The following is a 22,916-nucleotide window of genomic DNA, read 5'->3' as shown; positions in this document are numbered from 1 at the left end:
AAGATGGCTTACTCATATGCCCAGTGGCCAAAGGCCAAATTCCTCACTGATATATTGTCAGAAGGCCTCAGACCCTCATGTTTTGGCCTTTTTCTGGGTTTGTTCAACATAGTGTTGAGCTTCCTGCAGAAAGAATGCTACAAGAGAGAGAATGAGCATGATCAAAATGAAAACTGAATTATGTTGGAAGTCATATACCATTTATTCTCCCAAATTCTGCTGTCACTCAGAACAATCCTGGTTCACTCTGGGAGGGGACTACACACCTGATTTACTGTAGGATCTGGATGTTATTGAGGCCATTTTGAAGGCTAGCTACCAAATATATTTAGGCTATTTAAAATCAAGTTTTAAGACTTGTATAATCAACCCATAAATCCACATTAGCCATTTGCCTAAAATTTATGGGCTGATTACATAAGTCTTACAATTTATTGAATAATAATTTTAAAAGCATTATTTACTTAACACTTTATTACCAGCATTTGAAAGTAACAATACTGCATTTCCTTGAAATGCCCTCTATAGGGGCGCCTGGGTGGTTCATTGGTTGAGCATCTGCCTTTGGCTTAGGGCATGATCCCGGGGTCCTGAGATTGAGTCCCGCATCAGGCTCCCCACAGTGAGTCTGCTTATCCCTCTGCTTATATCTCTGCCTCTGTGTGTCTGTCATGAATAAATAAATAATATCTTAAAAAAAAAAAAAAAAGAAATGTCCTCTATATTGTGGTGCCTGACTGGCTCAGTTGGTAAAAAATGCGACTCTTGATCTTAGGGTCATGGAGTCAAGCTCCACATTGGGGGGTAAAGATTACTTAAAAATAAAACCTTTAATAGATAAATATCTGTATTTTAAGAACTTTCTGTTAAATCTGATAGATTTCATCCTTCAGTGTGTACGTGTTTAGTAGGTATATAAGTATTTATGAGAGTTTCAGAACAAAAGATAACCATCTGTATCAGTTAAACCTTAAGCATATTATAAAAGAATCTGAATCTATTATATGTAGTTTTATTCTCAAAAATTAGGGGATCCCTGGGTGGCGCAGTGGTTTAGCACCTGCCTTTGGCCCAGGGCGCGATCCTGGAGACCCGGGATCGACTCCCACGTCGGGCTCCCAGTGCATGGAGCCTGCTTCTCCCTCTGCCTATGTCTCTACCTCTCTCTCTATCTCTGTGTGACTATCATAAAAAAAAAAAAAGTTATACTCAAAAATTAATAATAAGGGGGGACACCTCGGTGTTTCAGCAGTTGAGCGTCTGCCTTTGGCTCAGGGCGTGATCCCAGGGTTCTGGGATCGAGTTCCGCATCAGGCTCCTGGTGAGGAGCCTGCTTCTCCCTCTGCCTGTGTCTCTGCCTCTCTGTTTCTGTGCTCTAATGAATAAATAAATAAAATATTTTTTAAAAAAAGAATTAATAAGGGGCACACCCGGGTGGCTCAGTTGGGTAAGCATCAGACTCATGATTTCGGCTCAGGTCAGTCATGATCTCAGGGATCGAGCCTCACTTGGGCTATATGCTGGGCATGCAGCCTGCTTAAAATTCTCTTTCCCTTTCCCTCTGCCCCTCACCCATGCTCATGCACATGTGCATGTTCTCTGTCTCTCTCTCTCTAAATAAAAAAATAAACAATGTTAAGAAAGATCAGCTAATTCAATGTTTATTTTTCACAAGTTCTACTGTAGCAAAAAGTTGTTCTTATGGAGATTGTTATTATTCACACTTCTCAATGCATTTCCAATATTTTAGGTGTAGATGCATTTTTAAAATTCTTCACCAGTGTTGCTTTGAAAACTGGTATGAGGAGACATAAAAAGGAGGATTTGAATGTAAAAATAAATCCCACTTAGAAATTCAGTATACTTTTAAAAGATCATCTAAAGCTAAATTATAGCTTATACTTAAACTCTAATGAAGACTCAAAATATTAATAGATGTTCTCCTATATTACTAGTAATAGAGTATGTGACTCAAAATAAGCCCCCATTGCAAACAATGAAAACTAAATTGAGCACAGCATCAAAAATCTGGCAGTAAAATCACTTTGCCCCACCCTGTAGCACATGCTGTTCCCAAGGAAGAAGCAGTATGTTCTAAGGCTTAAGGTTTGGCAAAGGTTCTCATCATTCTCAGACCTCCTTCAAACTCCCAGATCTGTATTCAATTTCATTATTCTTTTCATACCCCTGCCTTCCCCCATCTGCTCTTGCTGATCACTTTACAAAACATCAGGAATACCTGCACAATTTAATGTAATTTTAATTGCACCCATAACACAGCAGGATATAAAATGAGTTGGTGAACTAGCTTGCCTTTGCTTAGTGAGTTGAAGACTTCTAAGGGTAGTGGGGGCCACTGTATGTTGGCTGACAAAACTCAGTAGCTTAATAAGCTTTGACTGTTCCCTTTCCGAGATAATTCTTTATTTCCCTGATATTTCATGACTTTGTTAAGAGTGCATCAGTCTGACACTGCAAGGCACATTGACCTCTCAGACTCCATCAGGCTCCCTGAGTGTAACTGGCATAGCACCCAGACATGGGCATAGCACATGACAGGGTGCAGGGTCCCAGGTATCTATTCCCAAGAACAATTGTGGAACCTAATTTATTATTTACCTTGAATTTCTTCAAGATAATTTTTAAACGATTATTTATTTATTTATTCATGAGAGACACAGAGGGAGAGCCCGATGTGGGACTTGATCACAGGATTCCTGGATCACACACGGAGCCTAACTGCTGAGGTACCCAGGTATCCCCTTCAGATAAATTTTAATTAAATTAGGAATGTCAGTATTAAGAAGCAAGGTCTTGTTTCCTAAATTTGGTCCTTAAATCAGAATGCTTCCATTCATTACATTAATCAGTATTTATTGAGTTTCCAATAAAGGCCAAGTGACCATGTTCACAGTGGTAAACAGGAAAAGGCAAGGTTTCTACTCTGAGTATAAAATACCTTAGCATTTGACACTGACATAAGGGGGTAAATAAACACACATCAGGTAGTAGTGAGTGTTATGGTCAAAATCAGTTGGAGGGATTTGCCGTTACAGAAGGCATCATTGTGGAAATGACATGTGAACTGAGAGGAAATGCAAAAATTGAGCCAGGAATGTTTGAGGCAGAGAAAATAGAAAGTGCAAAGGAAGGCCCAGAGGCTAGAACAAGCTTGAAATGCTTGAGAAACAGATAGGACAGGATAACCATCACTTAGTGTACAAGATAGGAAGCCTTAGAAAATGGGGTTAAGAGGTAGGCAGGGCCTTGGCATAGCATGTCTTTAAATTTTTAAATTTATTTTCTTTTTTCTCAGTTTAGTAAAATACATAGACCATCTGCCTCTTTGTAACAGAGTAAAATTTCACATTAAAGGACTAGCTGCTGAACATGTCATTGTTTTGGCTACTTATATTTGAAATAACTTAATTTGCTGATGATGTCTCCAGTTTGAGAGATGTAGTATAAATAACATGGAGCTTACAGCCAAGATCATGTAAGGCATTGGTAAGCAAGCAGGAGTAACATATCAATAAGATAGTATCTACACTTTGCCTTAATTGAATACTGCATTTATCTATTAATTTTATGCAAATAGTTGAACTGGAAGCTGTTTTGTTTATAGATTTGTACTCTTATTAGAATGAGATGTGCTGTCCTATATCTAGGCTTAGGAGTGCCTATAGGGTTGCAGATAAGTCTTTGAACGCCAGCTTCTAAATGGTGGACTATCAGTCAAACTAAATGGATTTACTGCAGTTGAAAATGTAAATTGTTGGAATATATATATAGTCATATAAAATATTTTGTTTTTGAGAGAGATGAGACAGAGGGAACACGAGTAGGGGCAGGGACAAAGGAAGAGGGAGAAACAGGCTCTCCAAGGGAGCTCTACACGCTACAGGGAGCCTGACACAGGGCTTGACTCAGGACTCCAAGTGGGGCTCCATCTCAGAACTCAAGAACATGACTTTCACCAAAGGCAGATTGTTAAGTGATGGAGCTACCCAGGCACCCCAAGGAATATATACTTTTTTAAACTACCGTGAATTAGTTTAAATGCAGTAGATCTGACATTTCTGAGATATTTCAAAGTCTAAGGAAAGAAATTTATCCCTTTATGTTTCTTGAACTAAATTTCTCCTGAAGTGATAAAATTTAAAATCTGATGTTGCAGCAAATTATTCGCTACTTAGTGTCTAAACATTGGGGTTCATTCTTCAGAATTGAGACAACTGACAACCATTCAGTGTATTTGGTCCTTGACTGCTATGTTTTTATCTTTATGATTTCAATATATATAAATATTAGAAGTGAAACTAGCATAGTAAAGTAAATATCCTTTGTGAGTGAAAAAAATAAGCAGTCTGATTTCTCAAGAAAAAACCTAAAATATATTCTTGTTAAGAACTTCTTGTCCTTACCAGCACAAAACAGTATTGAATGCACAAGGAGAGGACTGCCAGGGTGAAATGCCCCTTATGGTACAATCTTGTTGGCAAGCTGACCAACACAGGGTGTAGACTATGAAGGCCCAGGAAGCACAGACCTAAAGTTCAGACAGATTATGAAATTTGAGTCCCAGCTTTACAGAATGATTTCTTTTATGTGTATTTACTTCCAAAATAGCTACTTCTCATTAAGACTCCTTCATTTTCTGTCGTTTGTACCTGTGTTTTAAAGAGGAAGATGTCTTACCTGAGACAAATAGTATTGAATCCAGAATGCCCCTGAGCCAGCATGAAGTTTAGCACATTTAATATATATTTTGTATAAATATAAACATTTATAATATAAATTAAAAGTTAATTTTATAAGTTGAGTTCAGACAAATGAAAATTAACCTATGGAAGGAGAGATATCATATATATACCATTTATATCATATATAAATATGATGTACTGTCAGTGTTGATACAGAAACAGGAGATGTGTATTTTATAGCCTTACTTGCTATTTATTAATTTCATACCTGTTTCATCAACTATGAAATTTGAATAATATCCTGTTAAGTGTTCAGAATAGTAAAGTGTGGATGAACATATATATGTATGTAATTTTCATATGCTTTAGAATTAAATTCATTATATGAGGAGTCCATAAGTACCACAGGCTTATTAGCACAGTGCCTCACAAAATATCAGCATTCAGTATGTTAACTCTCATTGACAGCCAAGTTTTTCCTTTTGTATCCCCAAAAGGTACTTGGACATTTTGCATTCTACTATCTTAATAATATATCAGGACTAGATCAGCTTGAAAATAATTTTTTACCTATGTGCAGTTAGCAATCAGGAAAATAAAAAAGTGGGAGGAGGAGAGAAATACATTTATTTTCCTTTTTTAGGAGATCCCAGATGACGAAAATTTACTTGCCTCTACATTTACTGGCTTTATTCATCTGAACACACAAATATTCCTTCTTTGAAGGCTATTATTTTTGTCTCTAAGGCTCTCTTTGGCTCATATTTGCTTAGTAAGAGGTTAAGAAACTTTTTTCCCTTTAGAGAATGTGTAAATAGGATGGTGTGCTCATGTAGCTTAACACCATAGAATAAGGAAGCACAGCTTCAGGGACTCACTGTGACTTACTTAGCCTGTAGCAGTAGTGATGGAGGAGGTCAGAAGGTGGCTTGCCCTGTCTACTCAGCCCCTGCTGATTGACCTGAATCTGACTTTCCTGGGGTTGATTGCCTTTCCCTTTGCCTTAACCAGTTGCCTCCAGGCCCAGCGGGATCTTGAAAGTAAGACAGAGAATTTCAGGTGAACAAAATTGTTTGGCAAGTATCCTAAGAAACACTCTTGTGTAAGTGGGTGCAGCGTTACTTTTCCAAGTGCTTCGAGTTCCATTGTCACCTAGGTACATTCATATGCCTTAATCCCTGAGAACACTTCAGAGTGTTCATGTGACTTTCAAGTTGGTTTCCTTTTGTCATGGTTGACTAGCTGATGCTGAAAATCCTTTGCAGACAAAGAGAATGGATAACACGTTCTGTCTAGAATCAGAACATAAGAGTAGCCAATGACTTCAATCACTGAGCTTGGGCCAAGAAGTGGAGGATCTCAGCAATTCACCTTTGTTGGGTCCTCAGTGGTCATTTCATTGCTTTATGTGCTTAACATATTTTAATTTACCTCTTGCTTTTCAAGTTGGTCATCGAAATTTGTTTTTAAAGTCTGGTGAACAGACAAGTTCCACAGCTGAATTCCCTTAGTCAGCGTTGAGTCATTATTCTTCTCACTTTTGCAGCCATGTCATCATTGGGATTTGGGATTTGCTGAAACACTTCCCTCCGAACAAAAAGTTTCACAACTTCATGTAGGTTAGCATTTTCATTGTGTCTGATTTTTAGCATGCTCGATTAAGTTTAAATGCTGGTAACCAGTTGAAAGTAACCAAACCAAAGGAACTGGGAATAGTGTCACAGGTTCTTGGAAATCAGTTATGGTTAAAGATTAGAGCAGACTCTGCTGCTGCCTGTCTTTTTTATGTAAACATAAAGTTCAAAGGTCACACATGAATTGGAAAAAAAAGTATTTAGCTTCTGCAAAACTTTTTTCTTTTTTAACTCTTTCTTTAAATAGTTTCCTGATCATACCCTGTTTGCAAAATAAATGAAACAGTTGAACTTCCTGGATGCGGGTTTTAGCAGAAATAACATCAGACAGCGAACTTACTGGCAAATCAATCACAGTATTTTTCACCTGCAGTTGAAGATAGGCTGCTCTGTCCCAGGTCAACCACCAGACCTTGGAGATACTGTTTCTGGCCTTGAGTCTACTTAGGGAACAGATCACTCTCCGTACCTGTCTGAGGTTTTGTTCTCTACTCTATCTGGCCTTCAATAGGTAAACATCCCCTATGTGGCCAAAAGCAACAAAGTTGAGAAAACTTGGCTGAATCTGGAAACCTGTTATTAGTCTGTCTCTTCCCATACCAAGAGCCTACATTCTTGCTTGTTTCCCAGGGTCTAACTTCAGGCCCTGTTCTCTGCTGGCTGTGACCTCAGCACCTCTCTAATACAAGAATTCAGACTTTTGTCTCTCTGCCTCATTTCATCCTCTTTGCACCCTACTACTAATCTTTCCACTGCAGATACTTTTGGTTTCTCCTTTCTTTGAATGGACTTTTAGGTTTCTCCAGGCATGCTCTGCCCACCACCTGTACCTTCCAGATTTTTACTCTCCATCCCTTCCATACCCCTGCCACTTCCTTAATCTTAACTACTTCATTGAGCAGTCTGGTATCAAGAGTGAGCTTCTTGCATTTTAGCCTGTTGGAGTTTGAGCCAGCTAACCTTCTCCATCATCTAATGGACCTCACCAACTTCTACCTGGGGTGATGCCATCAGTTCTTTAGAAGAGGATACGGCTGGGGGCCTGGATGGCTCAGTCAGTTAAGCATCCGAGTCTTGATTCCGGCTCACATGGTGATCTCAGCTCAGTTCTTGATCTTAGGGTCATGAGTTTGAGTTCGAAACAGGGCTCTATGCTGAGTATGGAGCCTACTTGAAAAGAAAAAAAGAGAGAGAGTATGGCTTTGTGCTGATTGATCCTTCTGTTTTCTCTTCTTTGACTGACTATTCCATGTACTTTTTCACACCACAAATTTCATATTGGATAGACAGTATATATAAGAAGAACACACATACTTCTTTTATTTACTATTTGAGTAAAGTTATATCACCTAGTCCCTGTTTTAGATGTCACTCCACCAATCTTGTTTAATCTGTTAACATGGGATAGAGACTCAATGATAAATAGAGTGTAATAAATTTTACTAAACTGGAAGTAATACTTTAGAATGTCTGCTCTTAAACAGGAATATCTCCACTGAGATGAGGATTTAATAGTTCTCTGAAAAGCATTGCTTGGATGCCCAGACTTCTGCATATAGACTACTGCCATTCTTTTCTTTGATCTAAAGCCATGCTTCTCAGACTTTAATGCGAATATGATTTGTATACAAAATAAATAGACAAATATGTACCTTGAACTTTATAGGCAAAATCACCTTTGAAAATCCCTTTTGTTTGGCCCTTCACAGAGGGTTTTTTTTTTTTAATCATTTGCCAAGATTTAAAAATCAGGAAATTTAAACAGAAATCTATATTTTTACTTCAAAAAAAATTTAAACCTGATAGCACCACTACTTGCATTTCTTTGCAGCAATTATGAACCGGCTGCAGGGAACAGCTGCCTCTTGACATGAGTATGTGCTTGCTGGTTTGACAATTCCTGTCCTGCAGGCCTCACTCACTTACATTAGCTATTGGGCCTTATAGGCATATGCATTTGTGATCCTTGTTTTAAAAGGAGAAGAATTAAAACATACAAAAAATTACAAAGAAAAAAATAATGGTCTTATATTACCACCACCCAGAATAATGTTAGGTTTTGGGAAACTTACTTTCAGGGATCCCCACCCCCCAGCCCCATCCAACAAACACCATTTTCCACCTGCAGAAATTATTAGAATGGGCAGGAGTTAATTTCTCCCCCAGCAAGTCCCCTCATTCTTAAAGATTTTGCTACTTTGTCCCTCAGGAGATGTAACAATTTCAAGTTTGCAAAGTCTAGTCACTTTGGGACAAGAACATTAGACTTCCTCCAAATCAGGGACTTTCCTGGTTCCTAGTTACGGATTCTTTTTGGACACTAGGCCCAAGCAGAAAACATGATTGTCAGTTGATTTCATAGTGGTTTAAATGAGACAAAGGCACAGTTGTAAGTACTTTTAACAGGTTAAATTATGATTATTCATAAATGGGGAACATTTCAAGGCAGTTAGATTTGCCTTAGTTCTGACCTTACCTGTATAGGAAGGTATATTTTTCAGATTCTGGCCAGGTTCAGACCAATGGAAGTAAGTGAATACAGTCAAGTATTCATCTAGACCAAAGTTGAGAAATTCAGCTACCTTCCTCATGTGGTGTGATATCTCTAGCCCCACCTCTATTGCCTTCAAACCTTTGTACCAAAGAGCTCTCCCCTTGGGAATGAGTGTGAACCCATCTGACTTTTGCTCAGACTACTTACATAATTATCAGCTTCTGATTTGTAGTTGCTTTGGATTTTAGCAGTTCAATCATACTCAGAGGATTAGGATGCAAATAGTTTTTTAAATTAGAATTTAGGCTGTTTTGTTTTCTTCCAAGAGATAATTTGATCCAATATATGGCTGTGATATGTAAACAAATGTATGATAAGGATGTAAAATATATTTTCCAAGGAGATAAAGTATAGAGTTCAAAACTTTGGTCTTTAATTAGTGTTCAGCTGATGTCAATATATTCCTTCCTAAACATATGCATTGTCCCAGAAAAATCACAGATTAGATAGAATTCTGTGAAGATAGAATTCAGGAAGCCTCACCATGTCATAGCATGGTTTCTGTGGGAAAGTACACTCTGTGAAACACATATTAGAAAAGAAAACAAGGATGCTGGGAATCTGACTTTCTTATTCAGCCACAACCCTAGAGCGTGGTCTATGTGACAGTCATTTGTGGTGATAGATGCCCACAGAGTCTAGTGTTCTTGTTGTTCACACCTTGCAACTCAGGCTAGAGCCCTCTCCCCTCCACTTTTCCTAGCTCCATGAAGTATATTTGGCACATTTTGGCACCTGCAACCCATCTCTATCCCTATTTCTCTCTCTCTCTCTCCCTCTCTTTCTCTCTCTCTCTCCCCCCCCCCCCACCATTCTCTTCTGTTTGTTCCCACGTGTGCAGTATTGGTGAACTTCAGAAAGAATGTATTCACTTACAGCAATAGGCCATTTCCGTTTGTCTTTCTGTAACAAATGCTTATTGTTCTTATCTTAAAGATGAATTTGAAAATCCATTGTTTGTCTATAATCAGGTAAATCACCATTGTTATTATTCCCAAATATACATTTCTATAATTCAATGCTAATAGCAAATTCTCCTAAGAGAGGACACAAGATTAAGCAGTGTCTGTATACAGCCCAGTTTCAGTGTTACATGAAATTGCAGGTAACTGGGATTTTGCTTTGAAAACCAGCAGGAAGTCCAGTACAGCCAAGTTAGGGAACAGAGGGGATGGATGGAGAAGTAGAGGGCAGATAATGTAATGTCTGTTTGCTTATGATAAACAGTTTTTGTATCATTCTGAACGTGATAAGTCATTATAAAGTTTTGGCTGCTGGGTGGTGGATGGGTTGTGGTGAATAGTAGGTGGTGGGAACAGTGAACACAAACAATGAAGACAGCTTTGCTAGAGTCCAGGGGAAAGATAGTGATGGCTTGGACTAGGGGGTTGGTAGCCAGGAGAAAAGGTTTCGGGTCGGCACTGAATTTTGAAAGTAAAGCCAACAGGATTTGCTGCTGGATTGGATGTTGCCTGTGCGAGAAAAAGAGGAGTCCAAGAGGACCCCAAATTTCAGTCATGCAGTCTTTACTGATTCCTTGCCTTCTACACATCAGTTATCCAAGTCATTTCCCCCTTTCAGAAATCAACTGTAAGCCCTACTCTATTCCTTACTCACTTCTCATCTTTTCTCTCACCATCTACCTCTGGAAACTTACAGATTATACCTGTTTTGTGAACTTTCTAACAGATTTTGAAATCCTTGATCTTTCATCAAACTCTTCTGATTGACCAAAGACCACACTCTTTCCACATAGTTTATTCAGTTGGGAGGAAGAGTTTCCATAGCTGTTCTGTCCTCAGCCCAGGTACCTATGTTGCCTCCTGGCTACAGTGCTCTACCTTTTAATTGAGAAATACTAGTGCCTCATGTCCATTTATATATTTGCTCTGCATGTTTAATTCCATATTTTAATATGTTCATCCATGTAAGAGTCTGTTTTGATTTTTAACACTTAGAGGGCAATTCCTGCCTTCCTTATACAGTTAGGTTCAGAATAAATATTTTTTAAGTGATGAGAACATTTCAATTCCAATGTAGTGGCTAGTGGCTTGTTTGGTAGGAATTTTAATCACACGTTCAGTATGAATCAGTCTCTTTTCTCCTCACATTTTAAAGTGATGTTGTACCTGGGTTTTTCTGAAGGCAGCACTTTGCTTTCAGTTTTCAAGGACTGGCCTTTGAAAATTCCGTAAACCACACTGAGTTTACAAGCTCTCTGTTATGCCAACATCATACCTTTGCCATTCTACTACGTGCAACACCTATTTCCCAATATTGGAAAGTCACTTTTGTGTTAGAAACTCTTTGAAAAAGGATGGGAAAATCCTTAATTTAGGGGAAAAGTGATATCCCATTTGCTAGTAATAAATCTAGAATTTTCATCAAGCTGACTTTAATAATATGTTTTTATGAACCATGTTTAGCAACGGGAATTAATTTCCTTTGAGTATCACCATGGACTTTTAGAAACCAAGAATGATTTATTTGCTTTGTGCCTAAGATTAACCAAGTTAAGAATGGAAAAATCCTATTAGATCATAAGAGACTGTTCCCTTCCCCACTGCAGGATTATGTGCTACAGTATATTTCCTAATCTTTGTTCTTTTTAATAACATTCTTCCTGTATTCATTTGAAAGTCATTACCCCAAAATATTTCCATGAAATTATGTTGTGCATGATTTCAGATAAATTTCTTATGTTTGTTTTACAATACACACCAAAGTTTATTTTTTTAAATATTGAGCAATATTTATCTCTTTCAAATGAGACAATCATACTAGCTCTCTACAAGTTTAAGTAATAACAGTATTTTCTTGTACTTGAGTAACTTGCACTATAATTTTGGAATAGTGATATTTTGTTTGGAACACACTGTGGACTATGTGTCATTTGTCAGATATACTTTACAAAGATATTAGAATGTGCCCTAAATGGAGAAGGAAGCAAATCAGGGTACATTTTCTTTTTTGGCTTTCTGTTTTTTAGTATATAAAAAAGTCAATAGATTAATGATCCATTGGGACAGGGATAACTCAATAAAGTGGTAGTCCATATTCTCAAGTAGTATAGAAAAGCGCATATAGACTTGCCAAACCTCAGCAAGTGAATACTGCTGTGGTCCATGATTCCTACACAGTGTCCGGTCAGGACTTAATTTGTTCAAAGGTAAGAAGAAAATATAACTAGGAAATAGTGTAAGTTAAATTAATCAGCAAATTAGTTATTAGGTATGTCATTATTTAATACATTAAATGGGGCTACTGTGGACATTTCTTTTTCAACCTAATGGTGTGTGTGCTTTGAATTATTCTCAAAGATAGTGTGAAAATCTATCTTTAAAAAAACCAAATAGCTAAGTTGAGAAACAAAAGAATAAGCCTGAATGTCCTGTATCACTTAAGTTGAATTTGCATATTATCTTAGTAACAGCCTGCAATTAAATAATCATCTAAATCAATAAATTTACTTTTTCCCACCAAACCACATAAAATCTACTAACTTGCTACTTAAAAATTGGCTATGGCTCCTCAGTGCTTCCAAGATGAAGTCTAAACTCTAGCACAGTAGATGCTTCAACACCAAGCCATGGTCTCCTCTTCCATCCCTTCTCTTTTTCACATCTCCCACTTGCCCTTCACCCAAATTCCAGTGATCTCACATCTTTACTGCTATGGATTCTGCTGACAGCTACAGCTTCTTCCCTTTCTTTGCCTGGTGAATCACTATGCATTCTCCATTGCCCAACATCAAATGGCTGGGCAGTTTTTCTCAGCTTGACTTCGTGGCCGTGAAATATTTTATATTCTCTGGGTTTTTCTAAGGCTGAGATGATGTTTTTTTCATCTCTGTATCCCTCTCTTCATCTAGTACCTGCCTCACTGTCTGCTGACTATTTGATAGCAGGGATATCGAAGGTATTTCTGGAGTTTGTCAATAAATGAATGAATGAATGTTACAGTAGTCCATCCATGGGTGGATACTAATCAATGCTTTAATGAGTAGTATACAATGTTTTCTATTCTGGTTCTTCACATTTCACACAAGTGAATAAATCTAGACCAATTGTATTTTGGTACAGAAACCATTTTTCTTATTTGCTTACCTTTACTTTGAATTCAGCAGCAGAATTTTATTATAATTATCTTAGGAAGTTACCTGATCTCACACAATTATATACTAAATATTGTGCGCTTTTGCCCTTCTCTGCATTTGTTTGGGTAAAGAAGGATATCGTAGCATTCAAGGAGCTCTCAGAAACACTTGAGAAACACTCTACTAAAAATCAAAGTATAACATGAATCCGAAGCTCTTTGGGTATTTGGAATCTCTTTGGGGAAGCTAAACAGAGAAAAAAAAATGAAATGAGGGGATAAAAAAAACAGGGCTGTACACAGTTGTGTTAAAATGCTCGAGGATGAAATAATTGCTATAGACATTCAGAGAGTGATGTGTTGAGATGGATAAAAAAAGATTAAGGGAGAGGGTGGCATATGAGTGTGATTTTAAGGGTGAATGGGGGCAGAGTGCTGCAGGAGGTTAGGAGCATCATAGCAGAGGTACAGGCTCTGGAGAATATTTCCTTGATCCCCCTTCCTTACTTTACCTTTACTCCAGACACCCCAGTTTGCCTGCTGCTATGCACAGGATCACACTAGCCAAGTTCTGGGAAAGGATCCAGTAGGAAACATGCAAGAAACTTCCTGGCCATAACAAAATTGCTTCAGTATCAGATTGCTTTGTTGCTTGGGCCTCACATCTGTTTCCTTGTCCTTTCACCAACCCCTGTGCTGGTTAAAGTGGATCTCCTGATTCCTGCCTCCTTGACCTTGTTACCATTCCAGAAGCCTTGCCATTGTGCCTTGGGGTTCTCATCTGCCTGCCTGATTTTTTTTAACCTTTAGTTTCTGAGCTCCTATGACCTGTATGTTCTAATTTCTGCCTAGCTGAGGTTCCTGACTTGTTATTCTCACTCATATCCTTTGCTTGTAAGGGTAGCTGGTTTACCATCTATTTGGTTGCTGACCTCTAGTTTTCAGTATAGTTGGCTTACTAACTTTTTGCGTAGACTGCATTTCCAACCAGAAAATATTGTAGTCTCAGTTTCCTGCCCTGCATCTTGTTCTGTCATAACAATCAGCTCACTTACCATGAGTGATTCATTTATGGGAATACTGAAAAAATAGGATAAATCTGTGAAGGGATTTCCTAGATAGGTTGAAGTTTTTATTTCAGGCTTGGTGCCAGTCATTTTTGAAATGGGGAGTTTGCACTTCAAAAATATGCAGGATGATTTATTGGGTTGGAAAGAAATTATTACAATGACCAGTTCAATGTGTTTTATCTTAAAATTTTAAAAAGAAATACAGTTATTTAAAATGCAAAAAACTGAAAGATATAAATATTTAAAGTAAAAATAAATAAATCCTACAAATATTTCCATTATAGGTTGACCCACATTACTCTGTATGCCAGATGCTCACATATCAAATGTGGCAACAGGTTTGTGGAGGGAGGTGTCTGAACTCCACATCTTTTAAGAGCTGACAGTGGAGTCCTGACCTGTTTATTCACTTTCATCATATTTAAGGAATTGCATTTTATGTGTGCCTAGATTTACAGATTGTGTTTTTAGCTTTAACCAGAACAGTGCCCAAAAAATGATCAAGTGCCTGAAAAATATTCTGGCCTACAGCCTACAGATTGAAGGTACTTACTGCATGTGATACAACCACATTTACAGATCTTAGGCAGCTGAGAGCTAGTACTCCTAATATAAACTCTTCCTTAACTACACTTAGAGCAAAAATAAATGGTATTTTAAGCAATTATAATAGAAATTCCACCAACAAATATTGGTAATTTCCAAGAAGACTATTTGAAAGGTAGATACATATAAATATCTTTTATTGAAAAACCTCACTCTATGTATGTATTTTACTTTGAGATAATAAGCACCGTGAGCATGGTATTATTTAAAAATAGTGTTTATTTCACTTTTAGACTTAACCTGTAAAATTTCTACTTTTGCTCATGTTTAGTTATATATTCTGAGAATAAATATATATATATATTACATATAAATAATATCTGTATTTTGAGTATATGATCAAAAAATCTTTGGTGATTAGGGTTGTTGACTGCTCATCTGATTGAAAATGTTTGGGGGATCACAGGCACTCGCAGTGGGGGCTGGTTTCAATCTGGGAGTGACTAGATGAATTTAGACTTCTCTGAAGTTTATTCTAAAGAAGTTAAATATGGAATACCATTTATTAAATCACTAGGTTCTCATTTGAAATCATAACAGAATAAATTTTTAGGAAAGAATTCTCTTCTGCTAGAAAATTAAATTGTATACCATTTCCCTAAATATAGCATAAGTGTATATAAACTAATTTTGAGGAAGTAGACACACACACACACACACACACACACAGAGACACCTACATATATATACACCATTGAGTTTTGCTCTAAGTGTAGTAAAGAAAAAGTTCCTCTTTAAAGTGTCACCTATGACATGTGATTGCATCATGAGAAGTACCTTCAATCTGCGAGTTCTTTGCAAGAATCTTTTTAAAGATGTATACATGTTTTCCTTGCTATCCAAAAATTCACTTTATGCCACTTTGCTTTTACAAAAGACCTATACTAGTAGCTGTTTGGACTAACCAAAAGAAATCTGAAGAGGATTTCACTGTTACAAAACGGTAACTACCTCTTTGCTTTACTCCATTTTAGCTTATGCAAGGCTCAACAGGAACGCTCTACTTTTAGATAGGAGGACAAACTTGCATATATATACTTTTATATATATAAAACTTTTTGTTTAAATTCAATTTTGTTAACGTATAGTGTATACACACACAAACACGTTTATATATACACAGAGAGACATGCACACACATATACTTTTCACAGTTCTTATATTTAATGCCAAGAAACTGCCTTTGACCAAAAATCTAATTTTTTATCAAGAGTTGGATGCTTAACCGACTGAGCCACCCAGGCATCCTGGGAATATATTCTTTGATAGCAGTGATGGCAAGTTCTTTTGTCAGTGTTCTCTATTCCTATTACAATTCTCATCAGGTATTTGAACTTTGCAACTCATAAGAAACAAGATGACATTAACCTAGTATGAGATGGTCCTTATATTAACTAAGTACTAGCCATACATTTTTAAAAGATTTTTATTTAAATTCAAGCTAGTTAACCATACAGTGTAATATTCATTTCAGGTGTACAGTACATGTTTCAACACTTTTATACAGCACCCTCTGCCCATCACAAATGCACTCCTTAATCCCCATCACCTTTTTTCACCCATCCCCCTACCCACCTCCCCTCTGATAACCATCAGTGTGTTCTCTAATGTTAATAGAGTCTGTTTCTTGGAATACCTGAGTGGCTCAATTGGTTAAGTATCTGACTCTTGATCTCAACTCAGGTCTTGGTCTCAGGATCATGAGTTCATGCCCCATGTTGGGGTCCATGCTGGGTATAGAGACTAAAAATAGTCTTTTCTTGGTTTACCTTTTTTTCCCCTTTGCTCACTTTTGGATTTTTTTTTTAATATATGAGTTGAGCCTGTTTGACCCTATGCTTATTATATTTACTGTGTATATGATGCTACATTCACTGCATGTTTTTCACTATGTGATTTATTGCCTTTACTATTGTTTCTTTGAGCATTGAGGGAGATTTCCATCTTTATTCTAGTGATTATCTTTGTACTATTACTTCTTTTAAAAAAAACTTTTTGTTTAAATTCATTTTTGTTAACATATAGTGTATTATTAGTTTCAGGGGTAGAATTTAGTGATTCATCAGTTGTATATAATACCCAGCGCCCATTATAAGTGCCCTCCTTAATACCCATCACCCAATTACCCTATCCGCCAGCCACCTCCCCTCCAGTAGCCCTGTTTGTTTCCTATAATAAGAGTCTGTTATGGTTTGCTTTTCTCTCTGTTTTTATCTTGTTTTATTTTTCCTTTCTTTCCCCTATGTTCATCTGTTTTGTTTCTTAAATTCCACACATGAGTGAAATCATTATATTTGTCTTTCTCTGACTGATTTATTTGGCTTAGCACAATACCCTCTAGTTCTATCCATATCATTGCAAATGGCAAGATTTCATTCTTCTTGATGGCTGAATAATATTACATTATACACACAAACACACACACACACACACACATACACACACACACACCCCACATCTCCTTTATCCATTCTTTTGTTGATGGACATCTGGGCTCTTTCTCTAGTTTGGCTCTTGTGGACATTGCTGCTTTAAACATTAAAGTACATGTGCCCCAATCACTATTTTTGTATCTTTTGGGTAAATACCTAGTAGTGCAATTCCTGGGTCATAGGGTAGTTCTATTTTTAATTTTTTGAAAAATCTCCATATTGTTTTTCAGAGCAGCTGCACCAGTTTGCATTCCCACCAACAATGTAATAGGGTTTCCCTTTCTCTGCATCCTCGCCAACCTCTGTTGTTTCATGAGTTGTTAATTTTAGCCATTCTGACTGGTGTGACGTGGCATCTCATGGTTTTAATTTATATTTCCCTGATGCTGAGTGATATTGAGCATTTTTTCATGTGTCTATTAGCCATTTGCATTTCTTCTTTGGAGAAATGTCTGTTCATGTCTTTTGCCCATTTCTTGATTGGACTTTTTGGTTTTTTGGGTGTTGAGTTTGATAAGTTCTAAATAGATTTTGGATACTAGCCCTTTATCTTCTATGTCATTTGCAAATATCTTCTCCCATTCCATAGGCTGACTTTTAGTTTTGTTGATTGTTTCCTTTGCTGTGCAAAAGCTTTTTATCCTGACAAAGTCCCAGTAGTTCATTTTTGCTTTTGTTTCCCTTGCCTTTGGAGAGACATGTTTAAGCAAGAAGGTGCTGTGGCCAAGGTCAGAGAGGTTGCTGAGTACTGGCCATATATTATTTAATATTGAAAAATAGAGTTCCAATTAATGTGTTTTCTGTCCATTCTACAAATAAACCTAGAAAACCTTAAGGATCTATAGTAGAGAACTGTGACATCTTAAACACATTGAATGAGTTTACCAAGGAAGGTAAATTCTATTAAATCAGAGTGGCTCTATTTTTAAGTGAAGTTCTTCAGGAAAAAGGGATAGGTAGCATAATGAGAATTCTATTTTTAATTTATATCACTTTCATATATTGACAATGGTATGACTCCTTTAGACAGACAACTAGACATTTAGCTTTTGAACTCTTTCATAGTCTGTAAACATTAGGATGTACCAGTTTGTGTCTTAATCCAAACATTCCCATCAAGGACTCATGTGCTGAATCCATGATCAGTTACCTCTATTTACTCAAAACCTATTAAAAGGTCTTATTTGGATTTGTTCTCTTAATATCATTTTATATATGGTTTACCTAAGAGAATAAAGCTTATATTTGCTCATGGTAATTTTTATTAATATAAACAATATAAAATGAATCACTCAAAAGCTGACTTTGAGACTTGTCATATGTTATATTAGGATTTTGATATTACACACAAAATATATAATGTCTATCCCCTTTATTTATGTATTTATTTTGGCCTCAGTCTTCTTAGAGCTTTCTGAGGCTCCAAAAGAGTCTAAATTTTTGGAATCAGAAACAATGTCATATACTTTTTTCCCTTGTCCTGTCAGGAAGTAATTAAAATGGAAAGCTTCCAAATCTCCTCCAAAAAGTGTCTTCCAGTAGCTTAGGCTGAGAACCCCTATGCATAAGAGGACAGTTCAAAGTGTCCTGTTGATTGGCCCCATAATGGTCAGATTGCTGAGTGTACGGTGCTTCCAATCTGCCTGGGTTCAGATTTTGGCTCTGTCAATTTTGAACTGCATGATGGTAGCAGTTGACTTACTGAACCAATCTCAAGGAATTGTTATGAGCATAAAATGCAAAAAAGTATATGAATGCCCTAATGAGGTACCTGAAGCATGGTAAATACTTCATAAATAAAAACTGTTAATTTTGTCATTATGATTATGGAGAAGAGAGAATCTTGTATAACAGATGCGTATATGGAGAAGAGAGAATTTTGTATAACAGGTGTTTAAAGAGATAATTAGACTCTCAAGACTACTGGAAAAAAAAAAAAACAGCAAGCTTGTTGTAAGTGCTAATACCAGGTGATTTTATAATGAAGGAAGGGGGGAGGAAAGGAAGAAGGGAAGCAGGTGAATAGGAGGATTTGAGTCAACTTGAGGCCTGAGTAGCCTTTATGATTTTAAGTAACAGTACCAAGCATTTTTCTTGAGGCCTCCCAAGCATTTTTCTTGAGGCCTCCCACTGAACATTATCTTTTGCTCAAGGTTAATTAAGTCTGTATTGTCCATATTTATTTTTGTATAGCAGACATTTGGGACTTTGACGTCCCAAATGAAACATTTTCATTCCCTATAACTTTCAGGTTTATGCTGTATGAAAAACAAGACTAGATAAATAGAATAAGTCTTGAAGAAACTATTTTCTGTATTGAATGAAATAAGAAAAATTGTTCAGAGCAAACCCTAAAATTGAAAGAAGCCCATTCCTATGTTTGATGAAGAGAATTGGAATATTTATAAAGGTTAGAAGCACATATTAAGAGTTTATAGGCACTGTTCACTTTAATATATATTAACTTGTTTAATCCTCGTGGTGACCCTCTGAGTAAGTAGTTATTGCCATTTTACAGATAAAGACATTGAGGCACCAAGAATGTAACTTTCCTGGGGTCAAACATCTATTAAATCACTTAGTAGCTAGTTCTGCTCCAGAGCTCATGCCTAAACTTGTGTCCTGTCAACTCTCTTAACCCCATCTTATTCTGTGTTCTGCATGTATTTCTGATGATTAAAAGACTCCATGTAAAAATGCTGTGCCACACTTAACCAGGAGTTTGTGTTTGGGGGTAGATAATTGGGCCCCAGGCAAGTCATGTGCATCATAGACCGCAGAAATGAAGGCCCAGTGCCTTCTCAGTAATCAGTTATTACTGAAGCAGGGTGGAGGTAATCTCTGTATTTATTCAGGTCCAATTTTGGAATGGAAGTGTCTTCTCTCTCAGGAACAGCAATTACACCAGTAATCAGAGAATCCGTGCTCTTATGAATTTCACTCATACCCAAAGCATAAACCTAAATTTGTAGACTCTTTTTTACTACATTATCCTGTTATATCAATATTTACCATTTTCTTAGAATTCTTATTTTTATGATTTTGGTGGAAGTTATCCAAGTACTTAGGTCTAAGAGAAAATTTTCTTTGGAAAAATGGTAGCATAAAAATAAATTTAGAAATACTGATTAGCATACATATGAAATTGTAAAATGCCCTCAGTAGGATTAGGATTACAATAAAATTTTAAGAAGTGTCATCAAATTTTATTTTTTCTCAATTGCAGGAAATTGAAATTTGATGAGGAAACCTAGATAACCTCCATTTGGAATTGTTCAGTTCTGTGCCTTCTAAACCACATTTATCACAATTCATGTATCTCTTCCCATGGCAAAGGAGTTTTCAAAATATAATCACAGGGGCGCCTCGGTGGTTCAGTTAGTTAAGCATCTGTCTTCAGCTAACATCATGATCCCAGGGTCCTGGGATTGAGTCCCACATCAGGGCTCCCTGCTCAGCAGGGTGGGAAGCCTGCTTCTACCTCACTCTCTGACTTCCCCCACTCATGTGTGCATGTGCTTTCTCTTTCTCTCTCTCTCTGTCAAATAAAGAAATAAATAAAATTTTAAAACAATAAATAAAATATAAAATATTATATATATAAATATTATGTATATGTGTGTGTGTATATATATATATATATATATATATATATATATATATAAAATCACAGAGAGTTTCCTATCTATAAAACTCATTCTGAGAAGAGTTCCATGTAAGTGTCAACAGGAAAAATGAATCAAAAGGCACTTTCAGGATACATATGTTTATTTTATTTGAAAATATTTAAAGTCTGTTGTTCATAGATACATGATACATGATACTTTTGTCATGCCTCAACATCATGAATCTTTATAGGTGAATATCATGCTATAGGGTTTTGCCACTGTGGTGTGAGCTTTGAAGATTTTTTTTTAAGATTTTATTTATTTATTCATGAGAGACACAGAGAGGCAGAGACATAGGCAGAGAGGGAAGCAGGCTTACTGCCGGAGCCCAATGCAGAACTTGATCCCAGGACCCCGGGATCATGACTTGAGCCAAAGGCAGGCACTCAACCACTGAGCCACCCAAGTGCCCCTGAGTTTTGAAAATGTAATAAGATCCTCTTAGCATGGTAACTTTAACAGTGAAAATCTAACCCTTTGTTCAGTAGAGGATGGGACTATCTTCATGGATCCAGGGTTAGCTGAATACCACTAACCTTCAGTGAGGCTTTATTTTTTTTTAAAGATTTTATTTATTTATTCATGAGAGACACTCACAGAAAGAGAGAGGCAGAGACCCAGGCAGAGGGAGAAGCAGGCTCCACGCAAGGAGCCTGATGTGGGACTCGATCCCGGGTCTCCAGGATCACACCCCAGGCTGCAGGCGGCGCTAAACCGCTGCGCCACCCGGGCTGCCCTCAGTGAGGCTTTAAATTGTGCCAACTATTGCGCTAAACCCTTCTTGTCTCATTTAATCCTCACAACATATCTATAGTGAGCTACTCTTACTGTCCCTATTTTAAAAATGATAAACCTGAGGCCCAGAGAGTTTATTTAGCTTGTCTAACTAAGGTCACCAAATATTAGGTAGGGATAAACTGCTTGGCCTTAATTCTGGACCAGAGAATTTGGATATTATGTTCAGTGAAGCATAAGTATTACAAGTGTATTCCTAAAAATTATGTAAGTAAAATTTTTGTAAAAATGTGATTACTATATCTAATAATTAATCTTTAATAAAAGAAATATCTCTCCTGTTTCTTATTGATTTTCACTTACCAGCAGCTTCCAGATCTGGTTTCATTAAGTTTGTAGGTCAAGTGGTTAATAATCTTTTAACAGACTTTTAAATCTACAACTAAGTTTATTTATTAACAGTAACAAAACTAAAACAGCCTCTTTTTCAAGAAACCTTTTCTAATTAATAGTAGTCATGTGATTATGATGTTTTGATTACTTTTAAGATCTCCTAAGAGATGAATTCTCTAAGTGAATATTGGAACATTTGTGAACAGAGATTTTATCGTCTCTGCCTGTGTGCTTCCCTCAAAACTGGATAAGTTGTGATGTTTGTAATTTTTTTCTTTTTCTTTAATTTTGAGAAATTTAAGCATATAAACTTTCTTTTTAATATTCATTATTATTAATTTGTGTGGGGATTATTATCTAGAAAATACTAACTTGTCAAAAATAGCACTCTTAAAGTAATCTTAGGAAAGGTAATATATTCAGATGTAGTTTAAGGTAACTTATTTTTAATGATTTGCTATAGGGTATTATTTATCACTTTAAGACAATAAAAATTAAAAATAATCAGTATTCTGCTTTAAAAGCACCTTGATGTTAAAATAATTACTTTAAAGCTTGTTGTGTTGAGTGACTATGGAGTTTGGCTTAAGAATTCAGAGGTTGTTTAGTTCCCCTGACTTTAGTATTACATATTAATCTCTGTGGCCTTTGCTCTGAAATCTGGGGAAGAACCACATGAACTGAGCATGATGAGGTCCATGACCTTGTTTGTTTGTTTTTCCATTGTGTCTGAAGGCTAAACTCTTTTAGAAACGCAAAAGCACTCTGCAAAAGTGGACATTGACTGTGAGATTGGTAGAGAAGGGGGTGGGAGCGAAGTAAAAAAAAAAAAAATACACATGGAGTTCTAAAATTAGCCACTGTTATCAATGCACTTCCCCTGAGGGGCTGCTGGCTCTCCTGTGGTTGGGAGGACTCTCCTCCACTTCCACTGGGATGCACTGAGGAGGATCCTAGCCTCCTGGTCACAGGCTCTGCCCTTATATAATGTACTACATGGTTGTGCTTCATCCTTAGAAAAATTAC

The 22,916-nt window shown here is 36.8% G+C and overlaps 1 protein-coding gene and 1 long non-coding RNA gene across 3 annotated transcripts in view; one reads left to right on the top strand and one right to left on the bottom strand.

The window, feature by feature from the left end:
• ADGRV1 (adhesion G protein-coupled receptor V1) overlaps positions 1-22,916 on the top strand; it is a 520,471-nt gene that overhangs the window by 271,686 nt on the left and 225,869 nt on the right. The gene's annotated exons all lie outside the window — the stretch shown is intronic.
• Positions 5,308-22,916, bottom strand: part of LOC140613332 (uncharacterized) — a 30,288-nt gene continuing 12,679 nt past the window's right edge. The window contains exons 1-2 of one of the 2 annotated variants that reach the window (XR_012014470.1): positions 8,814-8,980; positions 5,308-7,504 (exon numbers count right to left, since the gene is read on the bottom strand). This is a non-coding gene — a long non-coding RNA (uncharacterized lncRNA). Of the gene's footprint in view, positions 7,505-8,813; positions 8,981-22,916 lie in introns of those variants that run through there. The other variant, XR_012014469.1, reaches the window with a different exon arrangement.

The sequence above is a fragment of the Canis lupus genome, chromosome 2 (genome assembly GCF_048164855.1).
Source record: "Canis lupus baileyi chromosome 2, mCanLup2.hap1, whole genome shotgun sequence".
Taxonomy (NCBI): Eukaryota; Metazoa; Chordata; class Mammalia; order Carnivora; family Canidae; genus Canis; species Canis lupus.
Note: the sequence above shows the minus strand (reverse complement) of the source record. Positions and strands in the feature narration are given on the sequence as shown.